The 19600-nt window shown below is 41.6% G+C and overlaps 1 protein-coding gene across 3 annotated transcripts in view; it reads right to left on the bottom strand.

The window, feature by feature from the left end:
* The window catches only part of zgc:92140 (uncharacterized protein LOC447854 homolog), a 48442-nt gene that overhangs the window by 28388 nt on the left and 454 nt on the right, over positions 1–19600 (bottom strand). The gene's annotated exons all lie outside the window — the stretch shown is intronic.

Here is a 19600-nt window from a genome sequence, read left to right on the forward strand (position 1 = left end):
CCTACAGTACTATATACTCTCCTACACCATCCAACCCCAGTACCCTACACAATCCTGCACTTCCCTACACTGACCTATACTCCCCTATACCATTCTATACTCACCTACACTCTTATACTACCCTATAATGCACTACACTTATGTATAATGTCTTATACTCTTTCATACTTTCCTATACTGCCCTAAAACTCCTCTACATTACACTACATTCCCCAGAATTAACCTATACTGCCCTGGAATACCCATTACCCCCGCCCACTTTATATTCCCTTGCATTACCCTACACTATCCTATAATTATTTACTCTATATACTACCTAACAATACCCTAAAGTTTCCTATACTACCCTTATTTACCCTCTGCATACTCTCTATACTACCCTATACTGCCCCAGAAAAAAACAATCCTCCTACCTTATATTTCCTTGCATTACCCTACACTATCCTAGAATTATTTACACTATATGTTACCCTACAATACCCTACAATTGCCTACTGCCTTTATCTACGCTCTGCACTACCCAATACTCACATGCACTACCATAAATTACCCTACACTACCTGTACTTTCATATAATCCCCTATACTCTCTATACTATTCTATATGTTCCTATATGAAACTACTGTATACCTTCTATTTTAACCTACACTAGCCTGTGTTCTCCTAAACAATCCTACTATACTACTACATCATATACTCAATTATATACTCCCCATACTAGCCTATACTCCTCTATACTCCCTATACGGTCCTATATTTCTCTTTCGATATTCCAAACATGTCTAGTAATATGAATTTCATATCATGCCAATATTTAAGTGCTGTATTGCACAGCTCTGCACGGAACAAAGAGGAAAACAAACGCTACAGAGCATCAAACACTCGGCTGACCCGCCTCCTCCTCCCCCAGTCACCTCCAGCCGTTTGAAGTAGACAGCAGGCCGGTGTTTACCACGGGAGACCCTCGCGTCAGGACAAAGCACCAGGTGTGAGAGGCAAGTGTGTGTGTGTGTGCACAGGTGCACATGTGTCCACCCACAAGCTGAGCCATCGTCTCCGGTCAGTCTTAGGTAAACACTATTTATCTCTCAAGGTTGCAGCAGTGGCTCACTCTCCCTCTCGCGCTCGCCCTTACTCTCTCTCTCGCGCTCACTTTCACTCACTCTCGCTCACTCTCTCTCTCTCGCCCTCATCACACCCAGCGAGAGATAATACACTCAGAGGAGGTCCTGCTGAGGTCAGGGGAAGGTAAACACAAACACACACACTACGCTTTTATTGTTCTCTTACGCTGAGCTTTTACTCCTTGTCGATGTACACACACACACACACACACACACACACACACACACACACACGCTTCTCAGCTCCACATGGAGGACTTTATTAAAGAGAGCCGACAGCGTGGGAGGACTGCAACTAAACACCGCGGGCAGTGAAAGCGTCGGCCCGCTGGTGCCCGCATGTACGCAACAGTGAAAGTGGCACTGCCCTGCCAGGAGTAACCTTACACCTTCTCACACCTGGCAAACAACCGGGTAGGGGCAGTAGAACATTCCAGTGGAAAGTGGGGCAAACACTGCGTTCTACAGGGCTAGTAGGGGCAATAGAATTTTCTAGAGGAGCAATAGTGGCACCAGAACCATCTCGTCGAACAGTTCTGGCATCAGAATGTTTTGTTGGAACAACTGTGCCAACAGAACAACATCTGGGGCATCAGAATGGTCCGGTGGTGCAACAGTGGCAGCACATTGAACTGAGAGATGTTGTTGAGGTTTGAGTGGCAGCAGAATGTTTCAACAGGGAATTAGAGGCAGCAGAATCTCTCAAAAGGCATTAGAGGCACAAGAACCATCTGGGGCATCAGAATGGTCCGGTGGTGCAACAGTGGCAGCACAGTGAACTGAGAGACGTTGTTGAGTTTTGAGAGGCAGTAGAATGTTCAAAAGGGGCATTTGAGGCAACAGAATGTTTCAGAGGGGCAAAAGCAACAGTAGAATGTTTCTTGTGGAACACAGTGGCATCACAACGATTGTGTCGGCTAGAAGGGGCAATAAAATGTTCTGGTCGAGCAACAGTGCCACCAGAACCATTAAATGGGGCAGTACTAACAACAGAATGGTCTGGTGGTGCAACAGTGGCAGCACAGTGAACAGAGAGATGTCGTTTGAGTTTTGAGAGGCAGTAGAATGTTCAAAAGGGGCATTAGAGGCAGCAGAATGTTTCAGAGAGGCCAAAGTAACAAGCCCAGGACATTGTTCCCGTGGGATAACAATTTCTAGTGCTTTCTAGGGTAACAAACCCAGTCCAATGTTCTGGTGGGGCAACAGCCCCAGCACTTTGTTCTGGTGGGGTGACAAGCACAGTCCATTGTTCTAGGCGGGTAACAAGCCCAGTCTAATGTTTTGGTGGGGTAACAGCCCCAGTCCAATGTTCTGGTGGAGTAACAATCCCAGTCCAATGTTCTGGTGGGGTAACAGCCCCACTACAATGTTCTGGTGGGGTAACAAGCCCAGTTCAATGTTCTGGTGGGGTAACAAGCCCAGTTTAATGTTCTGGTGGGGTAACAAGCTCAGAACAATGTTCTGGTGGGGTAGTTGAGGACAGAATGATGCAGTGAAGCATAAGTTAATAGAATGTTCTGGAATGTGTGTGTGTGTGACATGATTAGGGAAGTGTGTGTCATGTCAGAGAGCTGCAGCTGCAATGTCACTGCAAACCTCAGTGAACCGGACATGTCTGTCTCCACACACACACACACACACACACACACACACACACTTTTATAGTGTGAATATCTGTTCACGCTTCTGCAGCCAGAACGTAAACATGGAGCTCTCAGACGTCTGCGACACTTAGCTCTTACGCAGCTGGCACACTGACGTTTGTAAAGTGTGTGTAAGTGTGTGAGAGTGTGTGTGTGTGTACACAGAGTGTGTATACTGGCGAGGCCATTAATACAGAGGTCATGTGACTGACGCAGGACTGTCACACACAGACAGATGTGGAAATGTGTCAATGGGACGCCGCTTAAGCTGTTGGGTAAACCCTGCTCCCACTGGGTAAGACCCCAACACACACACACACACACACACACAGTCACAGTCACACACACACACACAATTATGTCTACTGACAGAAGGAAGTGAAATAATCCAACCCTTAATGGCTGTATATAAACTGATGAAAGTACCAGTAAAAATGCTCCAAAATGAGCTGAAACAAAATCTCCATATTACACGCCAAATGTCATGGGACTGGAGCTAGCATTGTATACCATGACTTTTGTCATGCCCCCTAGCCAGACATCGTCGCTTACAATCATTACAACCTCCTGCCTTACGCTGTCCACCGTGCGTGGTATTGCCTTGCCATGAGCACACTGGCCAGAAATCCACCTCACTCCCAAGATAACACCTCACAACTTATTGAGGTGTTGAGGGCATTTTTAAGCCGTCCCATGAGGTAACACTTTACAATCTGTTGTCCTGTGACTTTTGGCATGTGCATTTTTTTTAAGATACAAGATTTTTTTTTTTACCTCCAATATTGACAATCTATACTGACATTCTCACACCCATAAAATACACACACACACTCACACACTCCAGAGTAGATACTCTCAAACAGGCTGCAGGACCAGGATGCATTGGCACAAGCGTAACACACACACACACACACACACACTCACACACACACGCGCACACACACATGAACACAGACATTCAAGAGACCTGGTCTGGCCAGGAGCCAAGACGGCAGGAGGACCCCCCCCCCCCCCATCTCAGGGTTAACCAGTACATTAATACAGGTACTCAAATAAAATACTTCAATATATTAAACACACACAAACACACACACTATATATATATATATATTTAGAAAGAGTAAAAGCAAGTGGGAAAAAAATGACTGAAAGTAAGAACACGAGAAAGTAAGAGAGAGTGAACAAGAGAAAGAGAAAGAGAAAGCATAGAAGAGAAAGAGCACTGCAGAATACAAGCAAGAAAGAGAAACAGTGTGAAAGAACGAAAGGACAAAGAGTGAAAAAGTGAGAGAGAACAAGAGAAACAGCAAAAGAGAGAAAGAAAAAGTCCAAAAAAAATGAAAAAGGAAGTGTAAATCATTGTAAGAGAAAAAAAAAACAGATAAAAAGCAAGAGAGAAAAACAAATTGAGCAAGAACAACCGAGAAAAAAAAACAAGCAGGAAAGAGAAAGAGAAAGCGTGAGAATTAGAAGGTGTAATAGTGAGTGTGAGAAAGAAAACACGAATAGGTGAAAGATGGTTTAAAAAAAAAAAAGTGTGAGAGAGACAGAACAAGAAAGTGTAGAAGAGCGACAGATGAAAAAAAAGCGGCTGAAGCACCCACACACACACACACACACACACACACACAAACACACAAACACACAAACACACAAACACACAAACACACAAACACACAAACACAACCCCCCCCCCTCATCTCAGGGTTAACCAGTATATTAATACAGGTACTCAAATAAAATACTTCAACATATTAAACACACACAAACACACACTATATATATTTAGAAAGAGTAAAAGCGAAAGAGAAAATGCAAGTGGGAAAAAAATGACTGAAAGTAAGAACACGAGAAAGAGAAAGCATGGAAGAGAAAGAGCACTGCAGAATATAAGCAAGAAAGAGAAAGACAAAGAGTGAAAAAGTGAGAGAGAACAAGAGAAACAGCAAAAGAGAGAAAGAAAAAGCACAAAAAATGAAAAAGGAAGTGACAGAACAAGAAAGCATAGAAGAGCAACAGATGAAAAAAAAGTGAGAGAAAAAAAGAGAGAATGAAATAAAATCAGTGAAAAGTGTAAGTGAGATGGAGAGAAAAAGATAAAATGAGAAAGAAAGAGTGAGAGAAAAAAGTTAAGGGAAACAAGAGATAAAATTAGAAAGAAAAAAAAGTCAATAAAAAGAAAGAAATGGAGAAAAAAAGAGAGAGGGAGCACGAGAGAAAGTGATCAAACCGTGCCGTCATAACATTTACTCTACACAGCAGCGGCTGAAGCACCCAAACCCCCCCCCCCCCCCCCCCCAGGCCCCCCCGCCACCACTCTAAACACTTTATCAAACTGACAATCCTGCAAAACCTGCCAACACACACACACACACACACGTAACGGAACACAACACACACTCTTACGTAAGTGCACACTTACAGATATAAACACAGCACAAGCCAGTCAAAACGTCTCACTGCTGCTTATTGTCCTCTATGTACACTACTGATATATCTCTCTCTCACTATTTCTCCCATTATGTTCTTATGCCACTCGCCCCTTTTGTTACCCAGCTTTTCTTTACTGTCTTTCTCGCTTCTTTTGCTCCCTTCTCTCGCTTCCCTGTTCCCTATCTCTCTCTTTTCCGTCATGTCCTGTAGTCTCTCTCTCTCTCTCTCTCTCTCTCTCTCTGTGTTGAAGTGGTTGGGGGAGGATGGACGGTAGGATGTGGAAAGAACAGCTTTGCTCTTCAGGACTGAAACTCTTTACTCTGCATCAGAGGATGAGGGAGGATGTTTTTATAACACACACACACACAGCTCTAGAAGCACTAGAAATACTCTGTAACTAAATTTCAAGAGAGTTCAAGAGACTCTGATCTCTGATCGTCCAATACAAATCTAAAATTCCACACAGAAGAGTGGAGAACAGCATCAGTGGACAGTGGGGCATCTAGCGGGTTTAAAAATAGAAGGAGGAATAGATAGAAAGAAGAGAATACAATTCTCTGTTGGGCAGTGGAAACAGTAGATTGTTCCTGAGGGGCAGTGGGAGCAGTAGAATAGTCCTGGGGGGCAGTGAGAACAGTACAATGCTCCATTTGGGGCAGTGGAAACAGTAGAATGACCCTGTGTGCCAATGAGAACAGGAGAATGCTCCTGAGGGGCAGTAGGAACAGTAGAATGATCCTTTGGGGCAGTGGGAACAGCAGAATGCTCCTGTGGGGCAGTGGGAACAGCAGAATGCTCCTGTGGGGCAGTGGGAGCAGTAGAATGCTCCTGTGGGGCAGTGGGAGCAGTAGAATGCTCCTGTGGGGCAGTGGGAGCAGTAGAATGCTCCTGTGGGGCAGTGGGAACGGCAGAATGCTCCTGTGGGGCAGTGGGAACAGTAGGATGCTCCTGTGAGGCAGTGGGAACAGAAGAATGCTCTTGCGGGGCAATAGGAACAGTAGAATGCTCCATTTGGCGCAGTGGAAACAGTAAAATGCGTCTGTGGGGCAGTGGGAACAGTAGAATGCTCCTGTGGGGCAGTGGGAACAGTAGAATGCTCCTGTGGGGCAGTGGGAACAGTAGAATGCTCCTGTGGGGCAGTGGGAACAGTAGGATGCTCCTGTGGGGCAGAGGGAACAGTAGAATGCTCTTGCGGCGCAGTGGAAACAGCGGAATGCTCCTGTGGGGCAGTGGGAACAGTAGAATGTTTCTGTGGGGCAGTGGGAGCAGCAGAATGCTCCTGTGGGGCAGTGAGAACAGTAGAATGCTCCTGTGGGGCAGTGGGAACAGGAGAATGCTCCTGAGGGGCAGTAGGAACAGCAGAATGCTCCTGTGGGGCAGTGGGAACAGCAGATTGTGCACTAAGGGCTTTAGAATGTTTCTTCAAGTCTATAAAATGTTTCTGTGCAGCATTAGGAACAGCAGAATGCTCCTGTGGGGCAGTGGGAACAGTACAATGCTCCTGTGGGGCAGTGGGAACAGTAGGATGCTCCTGTGGGGCAGAGGGAACAGTAGAATGCTCTTGCGGGGCAGTGGAAACAGCGGAATGCTCCTGTGGGGCAGTGGGAGCAGTAGAATGCTCCTGTGGGGCAGTGAGAACAGTAGAATGCTCCTGTGGGGCAGTGGGAACAATAGAATTCTCCTGTGGGGCAGTGGGAACAGGAGAATGCTCCTGAGGGGCAGTAGGAACAGCAGAATGATCCTGTGGGGCAGTAGGAACAGCAGAATGCTCCTGTGGGGCAGTGGGAACAGCAGATTGTGCACTAAGGGCTTTAGAATGTTTCTTAAAGTCTATAAAATGTTTCTGTGCAGCATTAGGAACAGCAGAATGCTCCTGTTTGGCAGTGAGGATTTAGAATGTTTCTCTCGGGGAGTGGAAACAGCTAAATGTCCATTAGTGGCAGTGGGAACAGTACAACATTCCTGTAAAACTGCGGGAACAGTTAAAATATTCCCCCTGTGGGGCATTACGTGTTTTTAAATGTTACTGTTGGGCAGTAGGAAAAAAGAAAACGTTCCTGTGCGGCAGTTAAGTGTTCCTGTCGGGCAGTGGGAACAATGGAATATTTGGAGTGCAGTGTTCCTTTAAGGGCAGAAGGGGCAGTAGAATTTACAGGCAGTGGGTTGTGGGGGTAAGGGCTCTGCAATAAAAATAGCTATCAAAAAATCTCAGATTTAACCACTTATTGTCCTGTCTTAACATGCCACTGTTTTAAAATGCCTGCCAGTGTGTGCCAGCTCTACTGCTACTGGGGTGTGTGGACGAAACTGCTGAAGTGTGTGTGTGTGTGTTACAGAACATTGACCATGGCTGTGTGTGCCAGATTAGCACACTTGGCCCTGCACTTGTGCAAGTGTGTGACCAATGAAATGGGCTCAGCCTCTCTCTGTGTGTGTGTGTGTGTTAGTGTTAGTGTGTGTGTGTCTGGCTCTTTATTCTTGACCTCAGGCAGCAGCACAGCAACTGACTCATGCAGCCGCTGCTCCAGCCTGCCCGAACTTTCCAAGCGCGTTAGTGTGTGTCCATGTGTGTGTGTGTGTATCAATGTGTGTCTCTGTAAGTGTGTATAAAGGACATAATCAGATCATCTCCGATGTTTCCAGAAGACCGGAAGTGACAGTCTGCGCTGTCTGTTTACGGACGCTTTGATAAGGAGTATGGAAGTGAATGGACTGCGGTGATTAGGTGCTGGAAACAATGCGCTCAGACTCCATACCTTCCCAACACAATGCAGGTTAACGTTCCCACGTCTGCTTCCTGAGTCGGAGTATTAGTAATGACTACAGTCTACTGCTCTTTCCAATAACCGTACGCCCACACACACATACACACATGCACAGGCAGAGACAGGCACACACTCACTCTTACCAGCAATTGATTAGCATTTATACACACTACGCTGCTGACAGAAAAAACCTTGTTTCTTCACAATTTATAAAAAAAAATATCACACACAACAAGGAGGACATAAACAGTAGGGGGAGTCCCACTAAAACAACATTATATATGTGTGTGTGTGAGTGTGTGAGAGAGAGAGAGAGAGAGAGAGAAAGAGAAATAGAGAGAGAGAAAGAAATATGTCACTCACTTCAGAAAGCTAGGGTTGTGTATTACCAAGAACTAAATATATATATATATATATATATATATATATATATATATATATATATATATATATATATATATATATATACACAGGGGTTGTAGAATGAAACTGAAACACCGGTCATTATTTTAGTGTGGGAGGTTTCATGGCTAAATTGGAGCATTGCACATTATTGCACCAGTAAGAGCTGTAAGAGTGTGAAGGTTCAATTAGCAGCAGGGTAAGAGCACAGTTCACAGTACTGCTCAAAATATTGCAATGCACACAACATTATGGGTGCGTCTTGCTGGCGCATCTGTGACCAAGACAGCAAGTCTTTGTGATGCATCAAGAGCCACGGTATCCAGGGTAATGTCAGCATACCACCAAGAAGGACCAACCACATCCAACAGGATTAACTGTGGACGCTGTAAGAGGAAGCTGTCTGAAAGGGTTAGCTGAAAGGGGGTGCTAACCCGGGTAGTATCCGAAAAACATAAAATCACGGCTGATCAAATCACGGCAGAATTCAATGTGCACCTCAACTCTCCTGTTTCCACCAGAACTGTCCGTCGGGACAATAAATTATTGTGGTCTAAAACCAGGTATTTCAGTTTCATTGTCTAACCCCTGTATAATGATAGAGATCATAATAAATTGGGTTACGATTCAACCAATTGCGCTACTGTAAGGACAATTAATATTGTAATTATTTGATTTATCGATATTTAACGTTCCCTAAAAGATACTGCATGGTTTATTTTTGTTCAGTTCAGTCTGATACTCTGATACCAATTATCAGACAAATAATTAGTACATTTCCTGATTATTAATATAATGAATACAGACATCTTTACTCTGTTTAAATTCATCCAGACAGCGCTGCAGAGCTTCGCTGCAAAACGTCTGTTATTTTTAAACTCAGGACAGCAGCCGAGCTTCAGGGTGAAAGGGTCAGACATGCTGCCGCGCTGACCAGAGATATCAGAGTGATGTTCCACATCAAAACAACAAGAGCCCCGTCTGGAATTTAGTCACTCTCCTGCTCAGATATACATAAAACACAAACACACACCTTCAGCATGACTTCACCATACAGGAACACAACGTATGACACAATCACATCCAGACCGCATCAGGACATCAGGACCTACATCACAGTGGAGGACAGAAGAGAAAACTCTGAAGCAGCAACAACATGGAAAACTAAAATGTAAGGTTTTCTGTGGTGTTGGTTCTATAGAGCGTGATATCAAACACATGGGCTTGTATAAAAAAAAAAAAAAAAAAAAAAGGTTTTGTTTGAATCACTGATTCAAATTTGCACTTGATTCCTGAACCGAAACATTCAATGAGTCAACCCTACACTCAAACAATCTTGTAAGTTCTTTAAAGCATCGAAACATCACACAGATCACATGATAATTCATGAAATATTCGCAGATTTTAAAGTTTAAATGTCTCCCAGCCTTTAAATGCCTTATTTTTCAGTTTCCTCAGCTTTTTAGAAAGTGAGTAAATAAAAACACTGAACTGATAGATAGATAAATAGATAGATATACAAAGATAATGATCACAGAAATCAACATTCAACATTTTACATTCTTAATCTTTGTGATTTTAATTTCTGATGTTCTATGTGTTTGCCATTTTTGCATCATTTCAGCATCAGTATTGAGATATTCATGCAGGTATTGTGTCAAAAGACACAATTTTGGTAATGTGAAAACACTACACTATAGAACAGCTCCCAGATACACAGTATTATATATATAGTTTGTCGTGTTTCCACCAACAAGAGTAGATTCCAGAACCAGGAACGTTCATTCACAGCAGGAACCGAAGAATTCCTAAATTTCCTTCGGGATAAATAAAGTATTATCTATCTATAAAGTACCTATCTACCTATCTACCTATCTATCTACTAGGTTCTTCAGGGCGAACCGTGATGACACCTGTGGGCGTGTCTGTTTGTACATGAGGTGTATGATCTGATGTTTTGATGGTTCCACTAAAACTGGTGGAAACTTGGGCTGGTTTGCTGAAAGAGTTCTTTCTTTGGAAAAGTGCTTTTAGGGAGGAAGAATGCACTGAAAGGGAGGACGGATGCACTAGAGGAAACACTTGGCTGTCAGTCCAATTACAGCCATATATTTACTGCAATACATACACCCCTTCTTTCACAGGTGCCACCACTGGACCCAGATAAGCAAATGTTATTACAGGTACCTTAATCCGTCAGTGGTTTTAATGTTATAGCCGATCAAACTTTAAAAAGTACAGAGATATTCTAGATATTATAGTGCTTGTTGTATTACCTCATATGTTTTATCGACGATTGGACAATCAGTATTTAGGGGTGGGGTTTAATGAAAAAAGTGAGCTTCAGTCGATTTGCTTTGATGTGAAAGGAAATCATACTTTATTATACGACAATCCAGTTTTCTCCCATCTTAGCAAAAGAGTAATGACACAATATGGACAGATGGGAAATAAATAATAATAAAAAAGCATTTAAATAATATAATACAGAGTAAAAAAATAGTTATGCAGTTTATTATTGCCCACAGCTGCATAAACCACAAGCTGCATTCTCTGCATTGGAACACCTGAACTGCTAGGCCTACAATACAACACTTTAGAGAGGTTCCCTGCAGCTATAGGAGGGTGTGGTGGAGACTGATATGAAACAATCAAGGTTCTGCTGGCGTTGCGTGCCATGGGTATAGGTTATGTAACTGTGACAATCCAGTTTAACAATATAAAAAAAAAACACAAAGTCAAACTACATACAAAACACTCTCAAATAACAGTGAGAATATAAGTATAGCCAGGTCAAAAAGGATAAATCTCTTAAACACTACATTCAAAGCACACAAAAAAATATTATATGGACAAAAGTCTGCTCATTCACTATTACTTCCAAAATCAAGGCTAATAAAAAAAGTTTTTAAACTCTTGGTCTTTCTTTGCCTGGGGCAGTCCTGATGTGAGCCAGTTTTATCCCAACATTTTTGACTGTCTTTGTAATTTTTGCACTTGAAGATACATTCAGAGTGACTGACCATCATTTCTTAAAGTATTTTTCTTATTTGCTTAGTTGAGGATTTCTTGCCATAAGATGGATTAGAACAGGGGTTGACAATTATGTTTGACTGACTATTTTCCAAGCCATTACGTGGCGGGCCACAAAAAAATGAAGTGTAACCCAATTGCAGAACAGCTGGATTCAAAGCAGGTAAACCCAAGAAAAAAGGAAAAATAAATAAATAAAACACACCGCTCCTCATGAGGGATCCAACCCGTATCACCAGGGTCATGGTACAATACACTACCGCTGCCCCAGCTAGTGAATTGGGACACGGCTGGGAAAAACAACGCCCAAATAAGGAGAAAAACGAGAACGGGCGGAAGCTAAAGTCACACCAAGCGCGACAGAGAGACAGGGGAGGAATGTGAACAAAAGCTCACCAGAGAAGCATTTAAATTTTTTAAATTATCGCTCATTATAGTTCAAACATCCTCACAGGCCAGATGTTTCATGCATGCGGTTACATCTATTCACTGTATACCAACTCTACCTCTTCACAACTCTGCAACTGATGCTCTCAAACACATTAAGAAGCAAGAAATTCAAGTAATTAACTCTTGGCAAGTTCAGCACAGCTGTTAACTGAAAGCCAATAAGACAGTGAGACATGAGACAGTCTCAGTCACTTCCTCTCACTGAAGTAAAGCATTTGGTTTGGCCATGCTGGGGATTTACCTGCAGATTGCTGGTATTTTAAATATCATCCGAGCAGATGCCTCTCATCTCTATTACAGCACCTCACACAGTGGCCTACAGCAGCATTTATTCCACCTACAGCGTTTCCATTCACCTGAGTCACATCAGTATCTAATGATCACATCCTTCCAGAGCTGAGTCAGGTCTGACTGCCACAGCTGTAAAACACAAACCTGAGCAGCGCAGGTGTGTTACAGAGCGGGAGCAGGGGAACGATACTGTACTTATTAAAGAATATAACTCAAGATTTCCCCCAGAACCAATCAGAGTCTGATAATGCTTTTATATCAGTGAGTATCAGTTAATAGCGATCAGAGGTGGGTTTCCCAAAAGGTCCTTAACACTAAAATGAATCCTGACCTCTCTCTCTATCTGATCTATCTGTTTGTGTTTGTATAAATAATACAGTCCCTCAGTTTAGATAAGATGAGCTGCTGAATAATACTGAAGCAAAATCACTTTATTTTAAGTAGCAGTTTTATATAATCAAAGAGTCCAGTCTAGTTCATTTAGTTTAGTTGTTACTTTTATAAAATAACTTTTTCAGTGTACTTAATATATTATAATTAGGTCCCAACTGACAATGTAACTTTTTTTGGATGATATATTGTTGTTGATATAAAGGCTGAAATGTTGATCTTGAGACAGATGTTGAGACAGAGAGACAGATAGAGAGACAGATAGATAGACAGATAGATAGACAGATAGATAGACAGATAGATAGATAGCTAGATAGATAGCTAGATAGACAGATAGATAGATAGCTAGATAGATAGAGACAAAGAGAGACAGATAGATAGATAGATAGAGACAAAGAGAGACAGATAGAGAGACAGTTAGATAGACAGATAGATAGACAGATACATAGAGACAAAGAGAGACAGATAGATAGCTAGATAGATAGAGATAGATAGAAAGATAGAAAGATAGAAAGATAGATAGAAAGATAGAAAGATAGATAGAAAGATAGATAGAAAGATAGAAAGATAGAAAGATAGATAGATAGATAGATAGATAGATAGATAGATAGATAGATAGATAGATAGATAGATAGATAGATAGATAGAGATATTTTGCTATGTTTTTACACTCCACTGTGATATAGTTGAGGTTGACTCAAAAAAAATGCTGCCCCTGACCACCCGGTCTAGTCTAAGGCTTTTTTCGTGAGTTCCTGCCACACCTTTGTTTCAGTTTCTACCACCATAGAGGCACCTGTATTTACCGCTAGACTAAAAACAGAATATCTCAGTCACATGACCATATTAAAGCTGTGATGTTCCATGAAAGAACCACTTTTAGAATAGGACTCTTTAGAGCTTGAGATAAACATGAACCTGTTGGCATCTGTGTGCATAATGCCAGGCGTGAGATAGAGGGGTATAAAACCCCCCAGAATGGACAGGGTTCATACGCTTTTTAATCAATGAATTTCCATAATTTTTTTTAATGACTTTCATGACCATACAATTTTTAAAACAGTAAAAACATGGACAATAAAACCAAAAATCAATTAAAACTACAATCGTAATTGATAATGGTAGGTTTAAAATGAATCCCACACACATGTTTTAATAATAAAATGTGCGTCAGATCCTGGGAGCTTTATCGTGTAGGGCGAAATTGCTAAATTAACTCTGATCTGACGCATTTGTTAGCTCAAAATAGATTTTCTCCATCGATAAACGGAACCACAAATATTTGTAAACCAAATTTCCATTACTTTTTCTTAACTTTCTGGGTATTTTAATTTTTACAAAACTTATCCAGGTCTGGAAATGGCTATTTTCAAATTCCGTGACTTTTCCAGTTTTTTTTTTTATGACCGTATGACCCCTGATTGAGCTGTGGAGCAGTAAAACTGTGTTCTCTGAAATGATGGTGCTACCTTCAGTACTTCAGTACTGAGCTGGGGAGTGGGTTGGTTGCCCTGATCTCTCATGGACAAACCCCCTATAATACCCTTGATTCCAGAAGCACAGTTGAATGAGCGGGTGTCCCAATACTTTTGTCCATACAGTGGACGCACCAATGTGGCCTCGCTCAAAGGACCCTTTGTAGCACCTTTATTTTAAAGAGTGCACAAACAACCTCACAGCCAAAACGGGCTTAATGGTTGAACTCCCACTCCCGCTCCTGTTAGATAAGCCCTGACGTCAGCCGTTGGCCTCATTTGGTTAATTTGAATAGCGCCGAGTAATTAAGCATATCTCGCCTGTCTTTATTGCTTCATTAACTCATAACTCCTCTAGCTTATTTGCTGTGCGTTTTGTTGTGCCATGCGCTGGAGGCCCCAGGAGGACGAGTTCCCCTTTCTAGTCCTGGTTCCTCTCAACGTTTCTTCCTCTTCCTCTGAAAGTGGAGCTAGTATTGTATCCCATGACTTTTGCCATGTCCTATGAAGGCTAAAGAAGGCTGCATTGGATATGTGTGTGAATCCTCCTACACTGAGTATGGATGTGATTTCTTGGTGGTTTCTTGTCTGTTTGCATGGATAATTCTAGCCAGACTTTTTATCCACTTTTTTAATACTGTTATACCAGCATTTCTGTGCAATAATGAATTACCAAATGCAGAGATTTGCGTAAACTGTGCACAACCTGTGATTAAGTTGCTAAATTACCATAAAATTCTGGGTTATTTTAAACAAAAAAGGATCATATACAGAGTTAAATTAGTTTACAGACTGAGTGAACACTGAACACATGCTTAAGTCATTCATACAGTAAATGTTCTACTATCAATCTGATGATTAAAAAATGTTTAGCACAGTTCATCAAATCTTCGCTTATCTAGCATGATAGCTAACATTCTGCTCACCACAGAATACACTCAAATGTGTCTGTCTGACACTACACTTATACATTTCGTATGTTTTGGACCATAAGGCGCACATAAATTGCTTATAACCCAGTGCGCCTTACGTTTAAATTCTAATCAGTCAGGTATTAAGAAGCAGTAAAGTCGCTCCACTGAAGTACAATGTTATACAGGAGTTTCAGTTTAGTTCTCCAGCACAAGAGGCTGGAGCATTATTAGCATAAGCCGCTAACCACAGCGCTAGCTCTTTCGTCGTTCAGAGGTGAGTATTTTTGACTGTAGTCTTCATGTTTGCCATGTACCACTAGCTCATAGCGCCCTGGCTTACCGGACACTCAGTCTAGCGCTGTCAGGCGGCATTAATTAGCTTACAGCAGCTAGTGCTCACACTTGGACAAAATATTGGGAATGTAAGCTTACTGTAAATAAACGGAAGCACTTTACTCACCCAAATAAACATTTTTACTAAAGAAATCTGTGTAGATTATTATGTGGTTCTCGTTTGACTTTACAAGCAGTTGGAAAAGAGGCGGAGTCTGACTTCAAATGTATCGGAGGAGGCGTGTGCTAGTCTTCACCCTCCTGATGTGTTGGGGCATTACTTGTGATAGGGGGAGTCCTAATAAGTGGGTTGAGTAATTGGCCTTGTTAATTAGGGAAAAAGTGGGATAAAAATTTGAAATAAAATTATTTTTTAAAAACGTATTGTATTGTATTGATATGTCAGGACAAATATTCAAACTTAGGTGCTCTAGTCAAAAAGACTACAGTTAATGCTTCATTACTCCACAAGGTGATGATGCTAATCAAGTGAATAGGGTAAACCTGCGGTGAAAACTTTGTGAAACTGTCACCAATAAATCCATAATTCCTGGTATTCACTTATTTATGAGTATTTTATCCTCTTAAGTAAAACAGACGCTGTAAAGTATGGTACAGAATAGTCTTTGTTTCAATATTTACATCACGTGCAACGTATCATGATAATATTGTATTATGAGAGGCCCTGTGATTCTCACCCCGTCTCTACAGACCATCAGCAAGAGAGACACTGGTCAGTCTGGAGGTCACAGATGAGATGATGTGCATTCACTGGGCACTGGGCAGTGACAGTGTACAGAAGTCAAACAGATCGTATTGTACTGCCCTTGTGTTTTCCGTGCGAGGCGTAGCTACCTCACGCTTACCTCACCCAACAGCCGAGTCAGCAAAGTGAAAAATCACTGCAGTCAGAGTGTCTCTCGCTCGCTTTCTCTCGCTCTCCTTCAAAAACACACACACACACACACACACACACACACACACACACACACACACACACACACACACATACACACACACACACAGTGTAACTGGGAGCTAAATAGGCACCCACACAACAATAACAGCTACAGTCTTTCCATTTAAAACACACACACACATTTTAAAAACAACAAATAGTCCTATACACACACTCACACACACCACAATAATAACAGTCAAGGGAACCTCCCACATTAAGGCTCCAGTCACTATGGAAACCCCGTCTCCCGTGATGTCACCGTGACATTGCATCACAACTTGTCAAGCTAAATTAGGTCGACTCCTCCTAAAAACATAAAAAACACACACACACACAGCGAAACAAGATATATAAAGATCAGCGGAGATGAGAGAGAGAAAGCCTATAATGCTATTAAATTAAATGTGCTGTGTGTGTGTGTGTGTTTTATGTTTCCTCCTTACATAAGAGGTGAATCGTGCTCTAGTAGCCCACTACAACACATCATACCTCACCACAGACTGGCGAGACAGATGGAGACAAACCTATAAATGCGATAATCTGCAGGATACAATCGGGATCATCTGTATTTATAATACACTGGCTGTCAGATAATTGCTCATTTCCCTACCGAACATTAAACAGATAAAATAATAAAAAAAAATCATTAAGGGATTTTTTTTAACATCCATAGTTGATTTGCTCATGTCTGAATCAGTTAACAAGTTTGTTGTAAAACTTGGACCACCTTCTTTCAAAGGTCTTAGTAAGGCTGTTTTAGTCCACATTCGAGTGTGATTACTGCATTCACACCTGCCCAATAAAATCACACCAAATGTGAAAATGAACCAGAGTGCAATTTAACCAGACTACAGAGTGCAGGTATAAAAAAAAAGCCTTAAGAGCGTGTACCAGTGTTGCACGGATGCTCTGGTCTTTTTTTTTTTTTTTAGTTTTTGTTTGTATGATATTTTGTCCTGAAAAGTAATGCAATAAACAATATTATTGTTATTTTAAAGTCATGTTATGCCAGTGATATAAATGATAATAAAATAGCGTAATAATGCTGTCGCTTACTCTTAACAAGCAATGAAATAAATTTAATATGTTATTATCAACAAAATCTAACAGCTCATTCAAGTTATTTTGATCTTTTAATTAAAAAAAAAAAAGAAAAATAACTGACAACTGATATTGAGGTCAGCAAAAATAACTGAATTAATTTTCATGTACTGTATGATAAGCATAATCATAGACAAATATTATCCTGACAGGCCTAATTTAAACACAGAAATACTGGTTTCATTCTGCTTCCATTAAGACTTTTCCATTCAGAGCAGTTTAGCCCTGCCCTGAACTTCACAATAAAGTTATAAATAGTGTTTCAGCTCAGGCTGCTTTCTTATTGAAATAAATGACTTTATTTATGATTTATCTAGGTCAGGATGTTGGATTATCAACACCCATCTAACCTCCAACTCATCCCCAAGTCCAGATAACAGCTCTGGCATTCCTGTTTAGATCATATGTCTGAGCCTTGCATTAGCCAATACGTTAATAAGTATCTGTTCCAGAGAGTCCTATTCTACTGGCAATACTTACAGTATCAGCATTTGCACATCTGTGTCAGCAATTGATGAAACCTAAAGTAAAGAATGAACTAATATCAAAGGATCTCTACATATATTTTGTAAAAGTGTATCTAAATACAGTGTATTTTATATGGTCGTACGCATAAAAACACACTTACTGCCGGCTTGAAATAATGTGTTTATGGCTTTTCAATTGCACTGTTTATTTTCAGGACTGGACTGGACAGCCAAACGCTAATTGTCTGCATCAAATCGTCGCTGTAATGACTAACGACACCCAGCACAAACTCGCCAACATGACCGCCTGCAGAGAATTCCCATCAGCGAATTCCCATCAGCATGCAAATGCAATGATAGCTCTCAGCCATTTGCATGGATTACTAATAAACTCAGCATTTTCATAATCATAAAAAGGGAGACATTGCTGCTTCTGTAGGGTGCTTGCAGGCTGCCTCAAGGACCTGGGTGAACCCCAGATACTCTCTCCAGCGTTCACCTCAGCATTCACCCCAGTATTTAACTCAGCATTCACCCGTGCATTTACCTTAGTATTTACCTCAACATTCACCGCAACATTTACCACAGTATTTAAACCAGCATGTACCTCAGCATTCACTCCAACATTTACTTCAGTATTTAAACCAGCATTTACCCTAGTATTCACTCCACCATTTACCTCAGCATTCACCCCAACATTCACCTCAGCACTTACCTCAGTATTTAAACCAGCATTTACCTCAGCATTCACTACATTAACCTCAGTATTTAAACCAGCATTTACCTCAGCATTCACTCCAACATTTACTTCAGTATTTAAACCAGCATTTACCTCCATTCAACATCAAAACTAGCATTTACCTTAGTATTTAATACAGCATTTACTGCAGACACACTCAACATACACCCCAGATAAACCCCAGTATTCAAACCATCATGAATCCCAATATTTACCCAACAATTCAAACCAGCATTTACCTTGCCATTGACCCCGGATCGAACCCAGATATAACCCCCAGGTTTCACACCAGTTCTCCGCAGATTCACCCCAGTATTGACACAAGTTCTCACCACAGATTCACACCAGTTCTCACCCAAGATATACCCCAGTATTCACACCAGTGCTTACCCCAGCATTCACTGCAGTATTCACCCCAGATTCACAACTATGCTCACCCCAGCATTCATTTACCCCAGGATTTAAACACACATTTACCTCAGTATTTAAACTAGCATTTACTCCAATATTCACACTAATATTCTAACTAGCATTCACTACAGATATACCCCAGAATCAACTCCAATATTCACACCAATATTGTAACTAGCATACACTACAGATATTCCCCAGTATTCAAACCAGTTCTCACCCCAGTAGTCATCCCAGGTACACCGAAGCATTCACACTAGTCTTCAACATTCACTTTCCCAACTGCCTGGACTACTAGCTAATAAATGCAGCAATTTCATAATCAAAAATGTCTTTAGCTTAGGGACTACTGCTGCTGAAGATGAAAATTATGTAGCTAGGGGTGCTTACAGACTGCTCCCAGGACCTGAGTGAACCCCAGTGTTTACCTCAGTGCCACTCCAAATATACCCCAGATACACCCCAGTATTTACCCTGGGTAAACCCCAGCGTTCACACCTTAGCCCTTCAGAGGGGCAGTTAGAGAAATGAGCCCTGAGAGGCTGAGGGGCTGCAGCAGCCTGGCTGAACCAACCCAGCGGTGTCCAGCTGCAGAGACAGTGGGAGCATTGTGTGTGCGCGTGCATGGACACACACACACACACACACACACACACACACACACACAC

Source organism: Astyanax mexicanus, chromosome 12 (assembly GCF_023375975.1).
Source record: "Astyanax mexicanus isolate ESR-SI-001 chromosome 12, AstMex3_surface, whole genome shotgun sequence".
Classification (NCBI taxonomy): Eukaryota; Metazoa; Chordata; class Actinopteri; order Characiformes; family Acestrorhamphidae; genus Astyanax; species Astyanax mexicanus.